Source organism: Myxocyprinus asiaticus, chromosome 33, assembly GCF_019703515.2.
Source record: "Myxocyprinus asiaticus isolate MX2 ecotype Aquarium Trade chromosome 33, UBuf_Myxa_2, whole genome shotgun sequence".
NCBI classification, from domain to species: domain Eukaryota; kingdom Metazoa; phylum Chordata; class Actinopteri; order Cypriniformes; family Catostomidae; genus Myxocyprinus; species Myxocyprinus asiaticus.
In genome coordinates, this window is record NC_059376.1 from 28,084,293 (window position 1) to 28,107,567 (window position 23,275).

General features: G+C 39.4%; 1 protein-coding gene across 2 annotated transcripts in view; it reads left to right on the forward strand.

Moving 5' to 3' along the window:
* The first annotated feature begins 4,044 nt into the window (after positions 1 to 4,044).
* The window catches only part of LOC127424484 (membrane-associated guanylate kinase, WW and PDZ domain-containing protein 1-like), a 75,561-nt gene continuing 56,330 nt past the window's right edge, over positions 4,045 to 23,275 (forward strand). For both annotated transcript variants that reach the window (XM_051669751.1, XM_051669752.1), the window contains exon 1: positions 4,045 to 4,329. The gene's annotated coding sequence lies outside the window, so the exon portion shown is untranslated. The remainder of the gene's footprint in view (positions 4,330 to 23,275) is intronic.

The following is a 23,275-nucleotide window of genomic DNA, read 5'->3' on the forward strand; positions in this document are numbered from 1 at the left end:
ATGCTGTTCAGCCCAGAAGTTGGATTTAAATATGGTAAAATACATGGAAACAGAGCATGACAATATGAACTTTCTTTTCTGAAGCCTAAACAAATCTGGAGATGTTTGATTGACATTTTAAATAAATTAAAAACAAACAAAACCAAATAAAAACCATACCAGAACCTGTATGTCTTGCAAAGACAAGTGGAAAAGTGGTAAGCTATGAAGCCTAGTTATCCCTGGGGAAGAGGTTACCTGCACTTGATGTACATTGAAATCAGCTTGGAGCTTTTGTCTGCAAATGAATTCCTCCTGACATTCCCATGACTCTATGTTAAAGCATTAAGCCACTGTAATCCCTGCACACATTTTCTGCTGTGAAAATGTCAGTTCAAGCACCTTTTGAAAATGTTTCATTTTAAAATCAACTCAAAGGGGCCGCTCTTACCTTAGGGGATAATTTTATATCAATCCATGTAGACAGGAGATGATTTATTGATTTGTTTATTGCATCCTTTCCAATAAAGCAGCTTATCTATTCAACATGGTGTTTTTCCTAAAGCTAGTGTCTGTAATGAAGAGACTGATGCTCATGAAGAGAGCAGAACCATCATGATGGAAAACATTGCTGTTCCTGCAAATATATACTGTATGAATAAAGACATTCAAGCAACTACAAAGGCAACCAACAATTACATATTCCCCATTTCAAGAGTACAGGATACCAGCAAACTGTTTTAATGTTTTCCATCTTTTAACTTGTTGTTTAATGATGATTTATATCTCAGTGCTGCAAATTATTCACCATTCAGCAGACACTTGTCACCCGAAAGGGACATACAATACACTAATTGCTCAATGTCTCTCTGTAGTAACAGGGGGTTAAGTGCACTGCTCAAGGGCAATGCCCCCATTTGAACACCCATGATGTCCTTTTTTGCTTCGTTGCTTTTAATGTCAAAGAGTAAATGATCTTATTTCTCAAGTCTTAAATATAATATGCATTAGTTACTCTTATATTACACATTAGCTATATACATCTGAACTGTAAATGAAAAGCAATATCTTCAAATATATCTGATTATCAGAGAAGAGTTTTCCCTAAACATTTGAAATAATCTTAACTTATTGTACACAAATACATTGCAAAACACTAAAATCTAGTTAGATCTAGATTTAAAACAGATTTAAAACAGACCAATATACGTACTACGGATAATGCTCTAGTAAGTGAATTCATTACTGTAAACAAATCTGCAGCACATAAAAATGGACACTAATGCCCTCTAGTGGTTACATTGAGATAAATCCATCGCTCTCTGTGGGATGACATCATAGAATATGCTAATTAGACACGTAGGTTGCGTTTGAAAAGAGATCATCTGTCTCTCTATCTCCCTTTTTTTTTTTTTTTTTTTTTTTTTTTTGATTATTATTATTATTATTATTTTATAATTATTTAAAAAAATAATTTATTGAAATGTTTATACATCTGGTCGGGAAAAGATGTCTTCATTTTCCTCATCTACAGTATCTCATTTGAAAACCCCCTTCACATGTTCCAGTCTATTTATCTGCTATGTCGTTCTGAAGAGATGAATTACTTTAATTTATATCACTTTACACAGCCTCCCTATTTCTTGCTCGCTTTCTTTTTTCTTTCTTTCTTTCTTTCTTTCTTTCTTTCTTTCTTTCTTTCTTTCTTTCTTTCTTTCTTTCTTTCTCTCTCATTGGCAGTACCATGGTGTGCTTTGTTAGATTAAATCTTAGTTGAGATTAATATGTGCCATTGGTATAAAACCAAGGGGGTTAGATTTTGCATTTTAATCTGACACTCAGGGATTTCTTCTGCTAATTTCAACATGTTCTTTCACACACACCACATCCACATCTAGTAGTTGTATATTAGCAGGTATAATAGTAGCCTACTGCACGAAACAATTGACAGTTTCGATTCTAACTGTGACTCGACTGACTGTTGAAATATGAGTGATGTGTTTGTGAAAGTGTATGCCTGTCTCTGTTTGTTCTCACAATTTGTACTCTGGTGTGCACTGGGAATGCAGTAAGCAGGCACTTCTGTGCTAAAACTGAGGCATAGTCAGCACTTTATTATGCACTTCATTGACTTTAACCCCCAGCCAAACACATGCACACTCTCACACAACTGTGGGACTGCAACAGGCATTCTATCATCCCCTCTCTCATCCCCTCTGTAATGAAGAGAATGTCTTAATTGCCCCATGTTATTTATGATACTGAAGGGCTGTATGCATTATTAAAGAAACACTATGTTGTTTTTCCACGAACAGCTCGATGCCTATTGTGTCTGACTGTCTGTGAACTCCAATTATTATTTTATAATCGAATTTATGAGGCAATTGTACGTATTGAAAAATAATCTAGCAAAAGATGATGTCTTGCTTGGGGTGGATGGTGCTTGCGGGTTGCATGCGCTACTTGTACTGTATCCAAGATACCCACACAGTTTCCCTGGCAACCGGAGAGAGCACATGGATAAAGTGTGTGCATTAGTTAATGACGCTTACGCGCGGCACTTCCTTTTTCTCAAAAACATTAATGTAACAATGCAGCATGAATCTTGAGAACTGCAAAAAGCTAATATGTATGCAGCATTCTACAACTTACGTCATAATCCAATGCTGTATCGCAGCACTGTTATCTACTGTAGCAGAAAGGAAGCTTGCGTGATACACTGTAAGGGGTCGTTCACGCCAAACGCGCTATTTTTCTTTATCTTTTCTTATTTTTTTCTCAGCGTATCGTGCAGGCGTTTCTCAAAATTATCCAATTAATTAAAAAAGAACTGTAACTGTTAAAAGGACGCGTTCTGTGTAAACGGCCCCTAACGTGGATCTGGAACGGGAAGAGCTGCGTATCTTTTTAGGAAGAGTCTTCGCCGACGTCATAGCGAACCGTAAACGGTGAACGTATTTCGCTGATGTCAGCTCATATGGACCCATTTGATAAACGAGGGTCTGCTGCAGCGCGCAGACCACCCAGAGTCACCCACCTACTGCTAAAAGACTCAATTTTACCAAGGGAACAGTTTTTATTTGAGACAACTACTGCGATTTACACTAATGTGGTCATTTTATTTCGGTCCTGAAGGAAATTCCTATTTTGAAGTTGGGTTCTCATGACTAAAAACCATGAAAGAAACGGACAATTATTTATATATATATATATACATATATATATATATATATATATATATATATATATATATATATATATATATATATATACACATATATATATACACATATATATATATACATATACACATACATATACATACACATACATACATATATATACATACATATATACATATATATATATATATATATATATATGTATACATACACACACATACACACACATATATATATATATATATATATATATATATATATATGTATATATGTATGTATATATATGTATGTATGTGTATGTGTATGTATATGTATGTGTATATATATATATATATATATATATATATATATATATGTATATGTATGTGTATATATGTATGTATGTATATGTGTATGTATGTGTATGTGTATGTATATGTAAGTATATATATGTGTGTGTGTGTGTGTGTGTGTGTGTATATGTACATATATAGCCTACTGTTTGTTGACAAGTTACCTTCATTCTGAGTCTTCCAAAGTGTAAATATACTTAAAAGTGTGATGATTTCATATTTCACACCATTTTCTTTATTTAGCGCGTTTGGCAATGCGAGAAATGGCTAATTAACCAGCACATTCGCCTACTTGATGAGAACCATGCAGTCCTAGTCATTATCAATTCATCTGTGTCTTCTTGATTTAAGTATTTGGGTAAGGAGTCACGGCTCGTTCATGTATTCCCAGTCTCACGCGGCGCTGTCCAATCACTTCCAAACATAGGCGGTCCGTTCCGTCCCTGTTTTACACAGCGCTCCCTCCTCGTCCCTGCCTCCTCCTCATCTCCTCCCCTCCGCTTGGCTGCGTTATCATAGCTTCCTTATTGCCAAAACCTGCAAAGACAGGGCTGTACTGAATGCAGCGTAATTTTGTCCCATATTCCATTAGCTGATCGGCCCTGAGGGCAAGAGGCTTCCGCGCTTGACTGTAATGCTACACTGTCCTCCCTATCCGGCCAATTCATCCTCAGCAGCGCAGAGCAATGGATCTGTAACCTTAGTCCGCTGCTGGTGCCTCCTCCAACACAGCATGATCTGCAGTCACTGCGACTCCGATAGGCAATCAATATTGTATTTGTAAGGATTATAGCCAAAAGGCAAAACGTCGCGGGGGGAAGGCTGGAATTATGAAGGTATGTCATGGACCGTCGCATTTTTGCTTGACTGACCATCTGATACTACTGCCATATGCTATTGTCCATTCATTTTTCCACCCGGCTGTCATAACGCGCTGTCATAACACGCTACACTTTGCCTTTGCAGCATTTAACACCGTTCTCTCCCTGTCGCTTGCTTTGTTTTAGTCAACTACAGTTATCACAGCTTCTCTCGTGATTTAAAAAGGTCAAATAACCGCTAACGGCATGGAATGTAAAGTCCGCATCTGCTACTTATGTGTGTCTTTAATAAAAGATCTGCGCGTAAAAGCGGGTCTCAGACAACAATAGCAGCAGTACATTAACACGCGCGCGCCTCGGCAACACAGACCGCATGAGTGAACTGTTGGCCCTCGTAGTAAAACAGGGGCCTCACATTAGTCGCATATTCTCAGATCTGGGGAAAAAAAACATAGTGCTAACAGGTTTAATTGAATGCATTTGTTGGTAAGAAAGAGGCACAGTAAGTGTTTTGTGTGGGATGCTAATGAAAGAAAAAACGTGTCAGTTTTGACACTCTTTTCAGTTCAGCAGTTTTAACTGGGCACTGTGATCTTGCAGTGATGTGAGATGAGAGCGTGCCGGATTCATAGTCCACTCTGGTGGTAAATAATGACCATTGCAGTCATTGGCAAGCAGCATGCAGCCCCTCTCGCTTCAAACGGCACCATCATAACCCTCCATAGCATTCATGGCCACAGTGGTATACACATCAGTGTAATTCATTTGGGTTTTCTTATTGCTTGTGAGATGTCAAGCATGTTGTGAGTGTTTCTGTAAAAACAAAGGGAAACAACAGAGCAATATGAGGCTGGAGATGTGTGTCATTTAGTAAACAATCCAATTTTACAAGAGGATCATCTATAACCATGTCCCCAGAATCAGCAATACCTGCCGCACTAACACACTTCTACTCAGTCCAATTTGATTAAATTCAAAGGTTTATTGGCATGATTTAAAAGATTTACATTGCATAGGCATTAGTAAACAATTTAAAAAAATGTTTTATTTTGAATATATCTGTACATTTAAATGGTCTCATACACATTCACTGACCACAGCGCTCCTCAGCAAGGTTCTACTGCAGAACTGTCTACCTCTCTTTCTCTCTCTTTTTCACTCCATCTTTCCCCCAGGCTATACAGATATATACCTTTGCTATGTCCTCCTCTCCTCTCCTTGTTACATGTACAGTAGTTGTAACTCTCGTAAAGGCTGCGAGCTTGGAGGTTATGGACAGCCAATAGTGTCATTATGCAAATAAGCCTGCACAGGTGTGCATTGTGTGGATTCATATGTATGAGCATGTGTGCAGGTACCATAAAGTTTCATCTCCAGAATACATAGCAGCTTTTCACTTAAGCAACATGTCAGTCCAAACAAGTGAAAAGATCAGTGTGTGGTAATTAATATTTTCACTGCACAGTTTCAACACTTTAACCTAATCACAAAATTGATGATTGTTGCATTTCGTAACTCAGTTCTGTTTGAGTTGGCTGAAGACAGCAGAGATAGAGACAGATGCCTCTTTGGCTCCTGGGTGTTGAAGTCCTAATAATTTATTATCACTCTCATCCTCTGAGTTTAATTATGCTGAAATGGAATCTAGTGTCACCTCCTTTGACTTAGGTTGTTCCTAGCGCCAGATAAGAAGTGACAGAACATAAAAATACAACTGTATTAAAACATTTTGTTTTTAATTGGTGAGGAGCAACCTTTATTGCTGATTTGGTGAAAAAACAAACTCCCTGGCTCCTCAGTACCATGAACGCTTTAATGCTTCAGCACATGATGGCAGACCATTGTACCTGAGGCTCTTTTTTCTGTAATGAACAGCAGTATGATGCCGCAGAGAGATATTAAACATGCTTGCAAGTGTTTAGAACTTATTGGATTCTAATTTGCAAAGTTTTTATTCATTTAGGTCTTTGTCAAACTAAAAGAATGATGCTACTGTTGAGCCTTTTTTTCTCTCCAATTTAGGAAGCTAAACTTAATATTCAGTTCTACGGTGCACTCAGATAAAGACATCCTCTGTAATCATTCGTTTCAGAGAGAAAACACAATAATAGTAATGTAATTTCATTCTTCTCTGAGTTGTATTAGATTTGCTCTTGTTCCACAGCATGAAAAGTAATTGATGTTAAGAGTTGCTGCATTAGATGGCTATTTCTCAATATTTCACAGTTGTTTTGTCTCCAGCAAAAATGCATATAGCAGACAAACAGTGTACCCCAGCACCCAAATATCCCGCCTCAGAAAGTCATCCTAGACCAGCGGTTTTCAAAATTTTTGACTTCAGGGCACCCACTGGTCAATGCAATATTCACAGGATCCCCAAAGAAACTAGGAGTATCAATAGATAAAAGGATTCCAGAAGATTCATGAACAGTTTGTTCTTTAATAAAAACAATAGCTGTTGAGGAGACAAGTTAAAATTTTGTCCATTTTGTTTGCCAAGGTTGAATGCTGCACAGTAGAGGTCTGTACAAACAGCTTTGCGTACACTTCACAATTTATTTGGTTTACGAGTGTAAAAAAGAAGAAACAAAATGCAGGACTGCAGTAATGGGACCTAAATTAAGCTGTGCAAAAATTCATTGTAAGCAGGAACATGTAAAAATCAGCTGTGCATTTGCACCAGTGTGAGAAATAGTATGTTGTCAGATTATGTTGAAGGCCTCCATCTTTTATTTTTTTGCCGTCTTGGCAGCATTTTAATTAAGTTATTGAAATATAACTTATTTTAAATATTTTGAAGTCATTTTGCAGCCCCCTTGGAAATTTGCAATTGCCCCCAAGTGGCTCAGCCCCCTGATTGAGAACCACTGTCCTAGACCATCCTAGACCTGATCTACTTCACTCCCCTTGGCCCAGTGACATCTAGACCTTTCGTTTTCAATTAAAGCTGTTCTTGATTTGACTCTGTTCATCGACTCACCTGGAGGTCCAGCAGGAGTTATCTTCTCTCTGCATTTCATCTCTGGTGGCAAGAGCTCCCTCCCTCCCTGAGTTAATGAGTACATCTGACACTGAATATGGATGTGTGCAAGCAGAGTTAGAACTCCATGTATGCCATTTTGAGAATCTATAGACCTGAAGTCAATATGTGAGTCAAAAATCTTGGTAAGAATCCACATGTCTTGTTCATATTATTGATACTATATTCAATAGCAGACTTACAATTGTATCTGTTTGAATGACTTTAAAATGTGACCATTGCATTTACTGGAACATAAATGTTTTGAACACAAACAGTTCATTGTTTCTGGTTACAAGTTTTTTATTCATTAGCAGGATGAGGTGGTAGTTTTGGGCACCTTTCCAAATACTTAATCAATTATTCTCAATATCTCAGCACTCTATGAAGACTCAGCATGCATATGTAATGCAGAGGATGCAAGCAGGACTTCTTCAAAGAGAAGGAGGGACACCGTTCAGATCTCAAGAAAATAAACAGATGTCACACAGCAGTGATACTAGCAGAAACTTGAATATTTAGTGTTGATGTTACCTCAAACCAAGGGTAACAAGACACATCTTGTGAGTTTGTCTGTGAGTGCGCATGAAACATAATCCCAGAGGTGTCCCTGAACCAAAGGAACAAAGTGGTAGACACATGTAGATACATATTTAAAGCTATGTTATAGTTGTATCTTGTATACTAAGTGCAAAATCCTTTTTTTTTTTCATCTGCCTGACAGATTTTCTTAGATTTGTTTCTCTATTGGTGAAGCATTCACTGACTACATTTTCATGTAACATTCACACTCTATCTTGTGTGTGTGTGTGTGTTCAATTGAGGTGAGAACACACTACGGTAGGGTGGATGGACTTTGATACTGTGTTTTGAAGTGCTTAGGCCCCTGTTTGCTTTTACTTTTTAAGGTGACTCGCTCCACACATAGCTCCAGGCAGAGTCTGTACAACCTGAAGTTATAGCTTTCTCTCTCTCTCTCTCTCTCTCTCTCTCTCTCTCTCTCTCTCTCTCTCTCTCTCTCTCTCTCTCTATGTGAGGGTCTCACTTTTCTCTCCCCCTCCCATAGTTTACTGCAATAGTGTTTCTGTAACTATGTAACTCTGTTAGTGTAGTTCAGTTAAACACTCTTGCACCTCCCCCTCTCTCATTGGTGTTTATCAAATGAATGCATTTGATCTTTGCACTGCAGTGTTTTAATCAGAAATGTACTGTAGGAGTGTGTTTGTGTGTGTGTTGAACAGCTAGTTATTTCAGATGTTATCAGGGGTCTTTAAAAGTTTGTCAGCCACCACTAGGGGTACTGCCAATTATTTTTGACCTCAAACAATATATATATATATATATATATATATATATATATATATATATATATATATATATATATACATTTACATTTTACATTTATTCATTTGGCAGACACTTTTATCCAAAGCGACTTACAAGAGAGGAAAACATAAGCGAATCATCTTAGGAGACAGTGGTATAAAAAGTGCTGTATTACAAAGTATCACTAGCATCATAATAGTATTCAAAATAGAATAAAGTGCAACAGAATTATTATTTTTTTTTTTAATGACTGGTTAAGTGCTCATGGAAAAGATGTGTTTTTAGTCGTTTTTTGAAGACAGAGAGTGAGTCAGCTTCACGGATGGAGTTGGGAAGGTCGTTCCACCAACGTGGTATGATGAAGCTGAAAGTCCGGGAAAGTGTTTTGGTGCCTCTTTGTGTTGGTACAACAAGGTGACGTTCCTTAGCCGACCGCAGACTTCTAGTGGGTGCGTAGCTCTGCATAAATGATTCTAGGTATGCTGGAGCAGACCCACTAACTGTTCTGTATGCCAGCATCAGAGCCTTGAATTTGATACGTACATCAACCGGTAGCCAGTGGAGAGAGACAAGGAGTGGTGTAACATGTGCTCTCTTTGGTTCATTAAAGACCAGACATGCTGCTGCATTCTGGATCATTTGGAGGGGTCTAGTTGCACATGCAGGGAGGCCTGCAATGAGAGCGTTACAGTAGTCCAGTCTAGTTATGACAAGTGACTGGACAAACAGTTGTGTGGCATGTTCAGAGAGGAAGGGTCTTATCTTCCTGATATTGTAGAATGTAAATCTACATAATCTTGCGGTCTTTGAGATGTGGTCTGTGAAATTTAGTCTGTTGTCGATGGTTACCCCTAGATTTCTGACCGATTTGGAAGGCGTTACTGTATTTGCACCCAGCTGCGCAGTGATGTTGTGTTCAACTTCAGGGTTGGCTGGAAAGACAAGGAGTTCAGTCTTGGCTGGGTTGAGTTGCAGGTGGTGCTCCTTCATCCAGGCCGAGATGTCCACCAGGCAGGCAGAAATTCGAGCAGTCACTGTGGTGTCGTTGGGCTGGAAAGACAAGTAGAGTTGCGTGTCATCAGCGTAACAGTGGTAGGAGAAACCATGTGCTTGAATGATGGGTCCCAGTGATGTTGTGTATATAGAGAAGAGAAGTGGCCCAAGCACTGATCCCTGAGGTACCCCAGTAAGTAGCTGATGTGGCTTGGATACCTCACCTCTCCAGGCTACCTTGAAGGACCTACCTGAGAGATAGGAATTAAACCAGTCAAGCACAGTTCCTGTGATGCCCAGCGAGGAAAGGGTAGAGAGTAATATCTGATGGTTGACTGTGTCAGAGGCTGCAGAAAGGTCCAGCAGAATCAGGACTGATGATCTGGATTCAGCTTTCGCTCGTCTCAGCGACTCGGTGACAGACAGCAGAGCGGTCTCGGTGGAGTGTCCACTTTTAAAGCCTGACTGATTGTCATCCAGCAGCTTGTTCTGTGAGAGATAGGCAGAGATTTGATTGAAAACTGCCCTTTCAAGTGTTTTTGCCATGAATGGTATGAGAGAGACTGGTCTGTAGTGTTCTATTTGTGTGGGATTAAGTGCGGGTTTCTTCAGCAGCGGGGTTACTCGAGCCTGCTTAAATGTAGTGGGAAAAGTGCCTGTAAATAGAGATGTGTTAATTATGTGTGTGAGTGCAGGTAGGATGGATGGAGAAATGGCCTGGAGAAGGTGGGAAGGAATGGGGTCAAGGGAACAGGTGGTGGGGTGGTTGGAGAGGAGGAGTTTAGAGACCTCAGTGTCAGTCAGAGGAGAGAACATGGAGACAGAAGAGTTGCATACAGGAGACAGGTGTTTGACAAGGTGTGGTGCTGAGAATGATGATGGCTGCAACCTTATTAGTAAAAAATGTGGCGAAGGCATCTGCTGTCAGTGATGTGTCAGGCAGTGGAGGGGGAGGGCAGAGAAGTGTGTTGAATGTTCTAAACAAGCTGCGAGTGTCTTTGGTGCTGTTGATCTTGTTCTGGTAATAGGAGGTTTTTGCAGATTTGACATTATCTGAAAAAGTTGCAAGCAGGGACTGATATTTACCTAGATCTGTTGGATCTTTAGATTTCTGCCATCTCCTCTCAGCTGCCCTGAGGTCAGTCCGATGTTCACGAAGGACGTCAGACAGCCATGGGCTGGGTGGTGTAGCACGTGCTGGCCTAGTGGAGATAGGACAGATGTTGTCTAGACAGGTTGTTAAAGTAGAGCTTAGTGTGTCTGTGGCAGTGTTTACATTAAGCGTGGTAAATATATTTTGTGTAGGAAGAGATGTAGAGACAGCAGTGGAAAGGCGAGAGGGTGAGAGGGAACGGCGGTTACGGCGAAAGGAAACCAATGGTGGAGTCTGTTTTAATGTAGATGGGAGTGTCATGTTGAATTGAACAAAGTAGTGATCAGAGACATGTAAAGGAGTAACAAGAATATTTGAGTTGGTACAGTTACGTGTAAAGATGAGGTCCAGCTGGTTGCCCGATCTGTGAGTTGCTGTGGTGCGTAGTTTTTCTAAGTCAAATGAGGCCAGGAGATTATTCAATTCAGTGGCCTGGGGCTTGTCTTGGTGTATGTTGAAATCAGCAAGAACCACAAGTGGCTTACCATCCTCCGGCAAGGAGGACAGCAGGACATCCAACTCCTCAAGAAAGTTTGTCAGCTGACCTGGAGGGCGATAGATGACAACAACATGGATTTTTGTGGGTTGCATTGTAGTAATAGCATGGAATTCAAAACTAGTATTGTTACATAGTGAAGAGTGTGGTGAAAAAGTCCAGTTGTTATGAATGAGCAAACCTGTTCCCCCACCCCTACCGGTGCGTCGAGGGGTGTGAGAGAAGGAGAAGTTGTTGGAGAGAGCAGCAGGTGTTGCTGTATCCTCTGGACGTATCCATATTTCTGTCAGTGCCAAGATGCTGAGGGTGGACTGCGTGGCAAAGGCTGGAATGAAGTCAGCTTTGTTCACAGCTGACTGGCAGTTCCAGAGTCCCACTGAGAAAGAGAGCGGAGCAGGTGCTGAAGTGCAAAGTGGCCATAGGCTGTGTGGGTTGCATTTGGTCTTGCATCGATATCGTGTAAACGGTCTGTAACAGATAACAGGGATGTGCTTGAAGGCATGTGTTATTCGTGAAGTAGACATGTTAGTGTATAGAAGGAAAAGAGATACAGTAACAAGATACTTAAGTGCTATGCTGAGTGGTGCCTTGTCGGTGTCCTTGCTCGGTGGACTCACACAGGTAGACTCGCTGGTCTTTACACAAGTAGGTCTTCACACGAGGAGGACTTCACACGAGGAGGGCTTTACACGAGGGCTACCACTTCCGCTGCCGCTTCCGCATCAGCATTCGAGTCAAATATATACTCGATGATAATGAGCCATTCAATGAAAAAGGCAGGACACGCCTTAATGCTACTTAGGACAACAAAGCTAGTCACGTGGTCAGCCGAAACTAAGGGTCGCTCGAGGTGACAAGTGCAACTTCCGTGCACCGCAAATAAATTATGTTGCACTTTAGCAATAAATAATACCCTAAAATAAGTGAAGCACTGTTTATAAACACTAAAAACCACAATAGTTTTACACACACACTGGCCAATCAACGCTAAATCTAGCAGTGAGTAACCTGGGACAAGTCAAAAACAATATAGCACACACACACCAACCTTCGTATAAGCGACATGGGTTCAAGACAGTAAACAAACAGCACAGGTCTAGCAATGAATACCACTCTTCAACAAAGTAAAACAATGAAATAAACACACTTACACGCAACTGCAGACTCCTGTAGATATATTGCTTATCCTGGATGACTATGGATCCAACGGTTTAAATATCTTACCTGGCGCTGGACACGCCTTAATGCTACTTAGCACAACAAAGCTAGTCACGTGGTCAGCCGAAACTAAGGGTCGCGCGAGGTGACAAGTGCGACTTCCGTGCACCGCAAATAAATTATGCTACACTTTAGCAATAAATAATACCCTAAAACAATATATATATTTGTATAAATAAATAAACTAAATAAAACAAAAATACAATATTAAGTTCAACCAACATTAAAGTTTAGATGCTGAAGTTCAGCTAAATGTTTTATTGTCCTTCCCATGGATTAAACCAAATGTTGAAGATTGAGCCTAATTTGTCCTTGAAAAGCCCATATTGATCAACTAGTACCCTAAATATTAGACCTCCATGACTATAGTGGTTAAATCCCTGCAAATTATGAAATTTCGGTGAGATTAATTATGTATTTTCTGAGCCCTGTGGCACCAAATGGATCGTAAAAAATAATGTATTCAAACAACATTCGCCTACACCCCTTAGCCTCATCACACCCCTTCCGCCAGACAGCGTTGCAGTGGAATCAGGTCTGATGAAGTGGTAGGGATTTTCTGATTAACACTTTTTATTGATTCACAAAATCGACAAAGAAAAGCAAAACATATATTCTCATAATCAACATTTAACCCCCACTATTACCCCTCCCCCTCCCAATCCCCAACCCCACTCTGACCCTCAACAAACATCCCTGTGGTCACAAATGAGCACGCACACACACACACACACACACACACACACAAAGAAAGAATAATAATCACACACATTTAAAACTATACTTCTCTCTCCTCTGCCCCTCCCCGAGAGCCCTCCAAGAAGGCCAAATTGCTGCCCCATTTCCTACCAAATAAATCTAAGTTTCCCAGCCTTCTACATGACATTTCCTCGAATGCTGCCACTCTCCCCATCTCTGTGCACCACTCTTGAAATGAGGGTGCTCCAGCTGACTTCCATCCCCTTAGAACAATCTGTCTGCCAATCATAACACTGGCTAGGACCCAATTTTTTATGTGTTTATCCCCTATATTAATGACCGCCCCATCGCCTTAAATACAATGTCTCTAGATGTAGACTTGATATTTTTTAGAATCCTAGCCCACACTCCCTCCTCCAATACCAAGTTTAAATCTTTCTCTCATGATCTCTTGAGAGAAGTTGAAGCCCCAGACACTGAATTAGCAGGGAGTAATACACTGATGCATCATGACCTTTTGGCGCAGCTGTAAATACCTAAAGAACTGAGATCTGGGAATCCCAAAATGTTGAACCATATTTTCAAAGGATCTCAACACTCCAATCTCATATAGGTCACCGAGCATATTAACCTCCCTCACAATCCACTCTGTCCAGCAGAAAGGGGACTTATTAATATATAGTTTTTGGGTTCAGCCATATGCTCTAGGCTATATTTAAATGAATGTCAGAATTAAACACTCTGGACACTATATAAAAAGATAATGGGGTGTAACTAACTTCTCCGATTAGTTTGATAGAAAGGCTTTGCAATGGCGAAATAGGGGCAAGAACTTCCTGTTCAATACAAAACCAGGGAGGGGCTCTCTCAGGTGGAAGCGACCAATGAGCCAAATGTTTGAGACTTAAATCATAATAATAAAACAAAACCTTTGTCTAGCCCACCTTTGTCAATCACCTATGCAACTTACTAAAATGTAATCTGGGACGTTTACCATTCCAAATGAAGGACTTTGCTATGCTATCAAATTGCTTGACATAAGAGAGGGGGACATCTATAGGGAGAGATTGTAGCAGGTAGTTGAATTTTGGAATACAATTAATTTTAATAACATTAACCTCCCCAATCATAGATAAATGTAATGAAGCCCACCTGCCCACATCGCTCAAAAACATTTTTATTAAAGGGACAAAATTAACTCTTAACTAAATCACATAAATTTGCTGGGAATAAAATACCCAAATACTTAATGCCCTGTTTGGGCCACTGGAAAGCGCCCGACTGAAAAGCCGTTACTGGGCAGTATGCTGTCAGAGCCAAAGCTTTGGATTTAGACCAATTAACTCTGTATCCTCAGAATTTAGAAAAGGAATGAATAATTCTGTGGAAACAAGGCATAGATCTAGTGGGGACGTAGATGAATAATAAAATATAATCTGCGTAAAGCAAAAGCTTATGTGCCACACCTCCTGCCATCACCCCTGGAAAATCCTCCTCCTTTCTTATCACGGCTGCTAATGGTTCCAGGACAAGACAGAATAATAATGGGGAAAGAGGGCAACCCTGCTGGGTGCCCCTATCCAGAGTAAAATAATCTGAAATTAATCCATTTGTTTGTACCGCTGCTACTGGGTGTCTATAAAGTAACTTAATCCATCCGATAAAAGTATTCCCGAACCTGTACATTTCCAAAATCTTAAAAAGATTATCCCATTCTACCACATCAAATGCATTTTCGGCATCAAGTGAGATGGTAGCGACTGGAGTCTGATCATTTACCACTGACCACATGATATTTATGAAATGCCTAATGTTATCAGAAGAGCTACGGCCCTGAATAAACCCCACCTGATCTATATGTATAAGAGATGTCATAACTTCAATAACCGGTGTGGCAGCGGGGCGTGGTCGAGCGTCCGTCCGGAAAGAGAGAAAGCAGTAAGGGTGCTTGCACCTGAGCTAGATTATGTGTAATACCTGTCTCTAATTCCAGTGAGCATGGGGAGAGTGACATATAAGCAGCCACACCACCAGCAGAGAGAGTGAGAGAGTCTGGCACAAAGAAGGCCACGGTGCTCCTGAAGCTGAAGCTGTTACATTTAACCTGTTATGTTTATGAAGTTGATGTATTAAGTGACTACGTGTTTATGAAGCTGATGTGTTTGTGAAGTTGTAAAGCACTGAAGTGGCCTATTAAAAGTCCTACCTGAGCCAGGAAAAACCTGCTTCCCTGTGTTCTCCTTCCCACCTGTTGTGAAGCTGTTCTACAATCAGTTAGCCAAAATTTTTGACAATATTTTAATGTCTAGCTGGATCAGGGAAATTGGACAGTAACTATTACACTCGCATGGATCTTGGTCCTTTTTAAGAATCAGACTGATCCGGGCTTGTGTCATGGTTGGCAGAAGCTTTCCATTCTTTAATGATTCTGTATAAACTTCTAGCAAAAGTGGAGCCAGTTCTGTAGCAGAAGATCTAAAAACACAAAAGGGACTGGCTCCAGAGCCTTGCCTGTAGGCAAGGCCTTAATTACCTCGCCAAGCTCCTCCAAGGTTATCTCAGAGTGGTAGGGATTTTTACTTATACAAATGACTCAAGTTTTTGAATCTGTTGACAAACAGTATTTGTTGAGATTTGTTCATTGATTTGTTCCCATTTCTGCACATATTCATGTCAGTAGATTTCGATAAATGTGCGTATTTTATGAACTAAGTGAGAAAATGAATTATTGATTCTACTGATTCATTAAAAAGGACAGAGTCGTCCACAGAAACAAGTCTTATTATCCTTTATTAAAATTTGCACCTAAGATACTTCAGATTTCATCTATCCCCTTTATTTCAGTTCCCGTAATTGTTCAGTCGTCAACAGATACAGTACCACATCTGCTGAAATATAAAAGTCAATGTTTGGAAGTGAATGAGAACGATTCGTTCACTTAATGGATTTGTTCAAAAACATAAACGATACACCACTAGTCTGATAATATTGAATAATATTGAATATGACACCAGACTGAATGGCAGCTGGGTATGCAGGGAATCCAGTAGATTCTACTGGTAACTAACAGGTGCGTAGCAACCATTATAACTGGAAGATCATTATACATTTATATTTTAAGAGGTTTAGACACTGTGTGAAGAAATTGTAACCAGCCACATGAAACGGCAGCTTTAAGACCCATCAGAACCCTAGGCTAACTAGTCGCATCAGCATGGAACGCACTAGCAGGAAGCAGTAATCTATTAAGGACGGTGCCAACTGCTTTTCAGAACTAGGTGAACCATCCCCATTTTTCAGATCATTTTTACGCCCCTGGTAACTATTAAGCGTAAAGATACATATTCCTGATGTCTTAAGAATTAATTTGGAGCCCAAAGGTAAGAGTTAACTTGTGAAGTAATGATAGAGCTTACCTTTTGAGAAGGAACTCAGCAAGTTTGGGGTAGCTGGGGATGTTCCTTGTTCCTTGTTATAAATGTATAAATAATCAAATTAATGAAACCAAGTAATCCTGTCAAATTTATTTACCTATTTTCATAAATTGTATATAAATTATATATATATATATTATATACACAATGTACATTAACCCCACCATCCCAGTAACAGAGCAGCAGAGAGCAATAAGGATCTGTGCAATAAACAACATTTTATACTGATTATAACAATATTAACGTGTGCAAAGTGGAGTTTGGCAGACATCGGGTATTACAGCGCAGATTTATATAGTAAGAACATTAGCTTCATACATAGCTAAAAATGATTAAAAACAGTCTCACGGAAAACATCCTTGTCTAATGAAAGGTATATATTTCTGAACATTTCACAGCCATGGTTCCAATCTTTTATTTATAGGGATAATAAAATTACTATGAAAAAAATATATTTTTAAAAATTTGAACCATGTGCTATGTAAAAGACAGATGTATATCTGAGTTGGTTTGGCTTCATGGTGTGAAATACTCAAGAGTTTATTGAATATTATCCCGAATGATAAACATTAACTTTACTACACTCAGTTTTATGATGATGTCAGGAGCATGTGAATGAGATGAAATATCAGATAGAGAGATGACAGAACTGTCTGTTTATAAAAGTGTCCATGGTGCGAGCGATCAGAGGTGATTTTCCCTGCCCTGCTTCTCATTCTGGAGCTGCGCAGGTGTGTGAGCGGAGCTGGCTGCCAATGATTTTCTCCGCACACATGCTGTTTTACTTGCAATAATACAGAGCCGACCCAAACAGACACGAAGAATAACGATGAGAATTTATTATCTTATTTATTTTATTATTATAGTTATTTATTACCAGTGTAGTCTATGACCAGTAGCAGCTTGAATATCTCAGTGAATATGGTGGATTCAGTCACATTATGCCTTGCTTAAAGTTCTCTGAATGTTAATTAGAGCTTTGTAGAGTCACCAACAAAACATAAAGTCAGATCAAACATTTATACGCTATTTAATTTGTATGAAGACTTTTATTTCAGCAGATCTTGCTCACATTTCAATGGCCGTTTTTGATACCAGAAGTAAGTTTACCCTACATCGGAGTACTGGCCCTGCTATCTGAATAACTCATTACAGGCAGCCACGGCCCAAACTCAAGCCATTAGTTTGAACAAAAAAATGATGTGTGCGGGTCCCTCAAATTATAAAACATTATGTTTTGATAGTGTCACAAAGCCAGAATGTTTACACATTTGGGGGAGGTTACTTATTTAATTAAACTCGACACATTAAACAAAAGTATTTCGGCCCAAAAAAAAAATACTTCGCCTTTCAGTAAAGTTAAAATGTAATGCACATGACTTTACATCATTGATGATTTTTATTTTATTTATTTTTTTATGGCTATGCAATGCAAGCAGCATAACAAAGTATGTAAATACATTATGTAATATGTTCTATACACATGCTACTATTGGCCAAGCTTAAAATGAAACACTTAACATGGGTTCCCTGCTCTGTCTTTCTTTCCACCAAGGGGTCCATGGCCTGAAAAAGGCTGAAAACCCCTGATCTAGTAGATAGATATCTATAGATTATATGAGTCTCTTTATGGCAAAGCAACAGGGAAACACACACTGAGAGAGAGAGAGAGAGAGACAGAGAGAGAGAGAGAGCCTTCTGCAGCCAAACCTGAAGCACAATTTGGCAGATCCTCTGCGATACTTATTCTTTATGTATTTTGCTACTTTAGGTTGTTAACACTAAGCCCCAAAGATCTTGTTGAAGAAAATGTTTAAAGTTCTTGGTAGCAGAATTGTTGACACCTGAAATAGATTTATGCATTTTTAATGAGCTTGTGTAAATAGTGTTTGTGGATGGAATCACCCCCTACTGTGTTTTGACCATCTGTTTGCTTATTTTGTTTCAATTTAGAGACTCATACAGTATCATGTGTTTAGCATGTGAAATACCACAGGGACTTGGGGAAAGTGTTTTTAATGCCCCCGTTTCTTACTTTGTGGTGGTTAGAAGTTATAGTATATGCTAAGATTGCTCACTTCTGTATTTATTCTGTGCCAAAAAGATAATTTAGATGCATTGGCCTAGAGTGCTTGTATTCAAAGAGTTTGGAAATCTTTTTTATTTTTTTATTTTTTTATTTTTTTGTTATTAACATTTTTCTTGATTTTTCAAAGCAAAGAAAAACAAAGAATATATATACTATGAATCAGCATTAACTCCCACTACTAACCCTCCCCAATCAAGAACCCCACCCAACCCCAAATTAATATCCCAGTGGTCTTATATAAGTACACACAAATACAGAGAATAAAAATAAATAAATATATAATAATAATAATAATAATAATAATAATAATATATATATACACACACACACACACACACACATATATATATATATATATATATATATATATATATATATATATATATATATATATATATATATATATACACACACATATAATAAACATACAACTCTAAACTATACCTCTCTCTCCACAGACCCACTCCGAGAGCCCCCCAAAAACAACAAATATCAACCCCATTTCCCATTAAAAGAATCCTATATCCCCAGCCTTCTACATGTTACCTCTTCGAAGGCTGCCACCCTTCCCATCTCCTCGCACCACTCCCAAATTGAGGGTGCTCCCACCGACTTCCAACCCCTTAAAACAATCTGCCTGCCTATCATCGCACTGGTGAGGACCCAATCTTTTATGTATTTGTCACCTACTTTGATGACCGCCCCATCACACAAGACACAGAGTCTGGGGCAAAACAAAATCCGAATGCCCGACACGTCACACACAAAACTCTGTACCTTCAACCAAAATTCCTGAATCTCAGCGCACCACCAAAAAACATGGGCCATGTCTCCATCCACCGATTGGCAACGCCAGCAGGTGGGTGTGTCTTTAAGACCAAGCCTATACAGTCTAGAGGGTGCCCAATAGAATCTATGTAGAATCTTGAATTGTATAAGTTGCACCCTTGCATCTCTAGGTGTAGACTTGACGTTTTTTAGAATCCCAGCCAACACTCCATCCTCCAATACCAAATTAAAATCTTTCTCCCATAATCTCTTGATAGAGGTTAAAGCTCCGCCCCCCAGACTCTGAACTAGCAGGGAGTAATACACTGATGCCTCATGACCTTTTGTCCATACCGAGTGCAAATGCGAGATAACGGGGTGTAACTTAGCTTCTCCGGTTAGTTTGATAGAAAGTCTTTGCAATGGCAAAATAGGGGCAAGGACTTCTTGTTCAATACGAAACCAGGGAGGGGCTCTTTCAGGTAGAAGCGACCAATGAGCCAAATGTCTAAGACCGAACGCATAATAATAAAACAAAATCTTAGGAAGGCCTAGCCCACTTTTGTCCATCGGTCTATGTAATTTGTTGAAATGTAGTCTGGGATGTTTACCATTCCAAATGAAGGACTTCGCTATGTTATCAAATTGCTTGAAATAAGAGAGGAGGACATCTATAGGGAGTGACTGTAGCAGGTAGTTGAATTTTGGAATACAATTCGTTTTAATAACATTAACCTTCCCAATCATCGATAAATGTAATGAAGCCCACCTGTCCACATTGCTCGAAAATCTTTTTATTAAAGGGTCAAAATTAACTCTTTGGAAGGCGCACGGCTGGAAGGCCGTTACTGGACAGTAGACTGTCAGAGCCAAAGCTTTGGATTTAGCCCAATTGACTTTGTATCCTGAGAACTTGGAAAAGGAATTAATAATTCTGTGGAGGCAAGGCATAGATCTAGTAGGATCAGAGACAAATGATAAAATATCATCTGCATAAAGCAAGAGCTTATGCGCCACACCTCCCGCGATCACCCCTGGAAAATCATCCTCCTTTCTTATCGTGGCTGCTAATGGTTCCAGGGCAAGACAGGACAATAATGGGGAATGCGGACAACCCTGCCGAGTGCCCCTATTCAGGGAAAAATTATCTGAAATTAGTCCATTTGTTTGTACTGCTGCTACAGGGTGTCTATAAAGTAACTTAATCCAACCAATAAATGTACTCCCGAACCCATACGTTTCCAAAATCTTAAAAAGATAATCCCATTCTACTATATCAAACGCCTTTTCGGCATCAAGTGAGATGGCAGCGACAGGGGACTGATCATTTGCTACTGACCACATGATATTGATGAAACGCCTAATGTTATCAGAAGAGCTACGGCCTCAAATAAACCCCACCTGATCTATAAGAGATGTCATATCTTTACTTAATCGGTTAGCCAAAATTTTGGACAAAATGTTTACATCTAGCTGGATCAGGGAAATTCGACTGTAACTTTTACACTCACTTGGATCTTTGTCCTTTTTAAGAATCAGACCGATCTGGGCTTGTGTCATGGTTGGGGGAAGCTTTCCATTCTTTAATGCTTCCATATAACCTTCTAACAAAAGTGGAGCCAATTCTGTAGCATAAGATCTAAAAAATTCAGCGGCAAAACCATCTGGCCCCGGAGCCTTGTCTGTAGGTAAGGCCTTAATTACCTCGTCAAGCTCCTCCAAGATTATCTCAGAATCAAGATAATTGTTTTTGCTCAGTTGTCAGTTTAGGGAGTTATAATGGTTCCACAAATTTTCTAATATCTTCATCAGTAGACGAAGACGTGGAACTATAAAGATAAAGATAGAATTCTTTAAAAGCATTATTAATATCAATGGCTGTGGTAAATATTTCTCCACCAGTAGATTTCACTGAGATAATGGTAGAAAAAGACTCTCTCTGTTTTATATATCTAGCCAAATGCTTCCCTGCTTTGTCCCCTGACTCAAAGTATGACTGTCTTGCCCTGAATAACCAAAACTCCACCTTCGGCGACAAAATAGTATTATATCTGTATTTCAATCGGGTCAATTCTCTGAGGCCATCAGATGACATTTGGCACTTCAGCTCTGCCTCTGCACTTTTAATATTCCCTTCCAACTTCACGAGTTCTCGTGCTTTGGATTTTTTTGGTGAATGAGGCATACTGTATGATCCGACCCCTAAGAACTACCTTAAGTGCCTTCCAAGCCATGCTGAGGATACTGAGGACTAGTTGGTCTCCATATAAACATTGATTTGGAAATCAGGATTTTGCAAAAGGGATACATTAAAGCGCCAACTATATGATTTCTTTTTCTCTGTATGTGGCAACATCTCTAAACTTACCAGGGCATGATCTGAGACTAAGATGTTTCTAATTGAGCAATCCACAACAGATGAAATGAGGGACTTAGATATTTTTAAAAAATCTATTCTAGACTGATGAAAAAAATGTATAGTCCCTACCAGATGGGTTCAAAAGTCGCCAAATATCTGCAAGACCAAGATTTTTACACATCCTGTGAAGCGTCAGTGTTGCTCTAGGGGACTTACACACTTTTGCTTCACTATGATCAAGGATTGAGTCCATCAAAAGATTAAAGTCTCCTCCCAATATTATACCATGTGGGGTGCCAGCGGCTTGCAACATCCCTTCAAGATCAATAAAAAAGCACTGGTCATCAGTGTTAGGTGCATATATATTAGCTGAAATCAACCTTTGCCCCTGAATTTCTGCTAAAGCAATAATGACCCTTCCTAATTTATCTTTAATCTGTTTGAGATATTTGAATTGTAGATGTTTATTTATCAGTATAATGACTCCCCTGCACTTACTTGAGCCAGCACTAAAGAAAACATGTCCACCCCATATCTTCCCAAGTTTTTCAGCTTCCTACGAGGAAAGATGTGTTATTTGTTAAAGATGTAAAACACTATATCATATTTCTTGCGCTTAAGAAAATAAATAACCTTCTTTCTTTTATGGGGTGCCCCAACCCATTCACATTCCACATGGAGAAAGATAACCCACTCATATTAACATTTGACATTTTGATATAATAGAAAAAATAAATTGTGTGTCAAAAACAAGAATATACAGACCACATTTCCCATTAGTGCAACAATCAAACCTCGAACTCCCCCGACCCCAAACCAAACAAACATTATCTGTGATTCACAGTGAACATGATAATATAATTTTGCCACCGTTTCATTTTGTTTCCATTGAATTACTAAAATAAATATTTTATGGGGCTTTAGAATGTCATTTTCAAGCGATCCATATTTAATCAACCTTTTTTTAAAACCAAAATAGCTTGATTACCCTGGACATTCTTTAAATATTATGATTCAGAAGTTGGAAGAGGTGTTAGTGATGTCAGCAGGGGGTGCTTACCCTGTGGTCTGTGTGGGTCCTAACATCCCATACAGTGACGGGGACACTGTTCTGAAAAAAGGCACAGTCTTTCGGATGAGACATTACACAGAGGTCCTGACTCTCAGTGGTCATTAAATATCCCAGGGCATTTCTTGTAAAGAGTAAGGGTATAACCCCAGTGTCCTGGCCAAATTCCCACCATTGGTCCTTCTCAGTCATTACCTCCTAATAATCCCCTTTCATGAATTGGCTCTATCACTCCACTCTCTTCTCTTCACCTATAGCTGGTGTGTGGTGAGCGTTCTGGCGCACTATGGCTGCCGTCGCATCATCCAGGTGGATGCTGCACACTGGTGGTGGTTGAG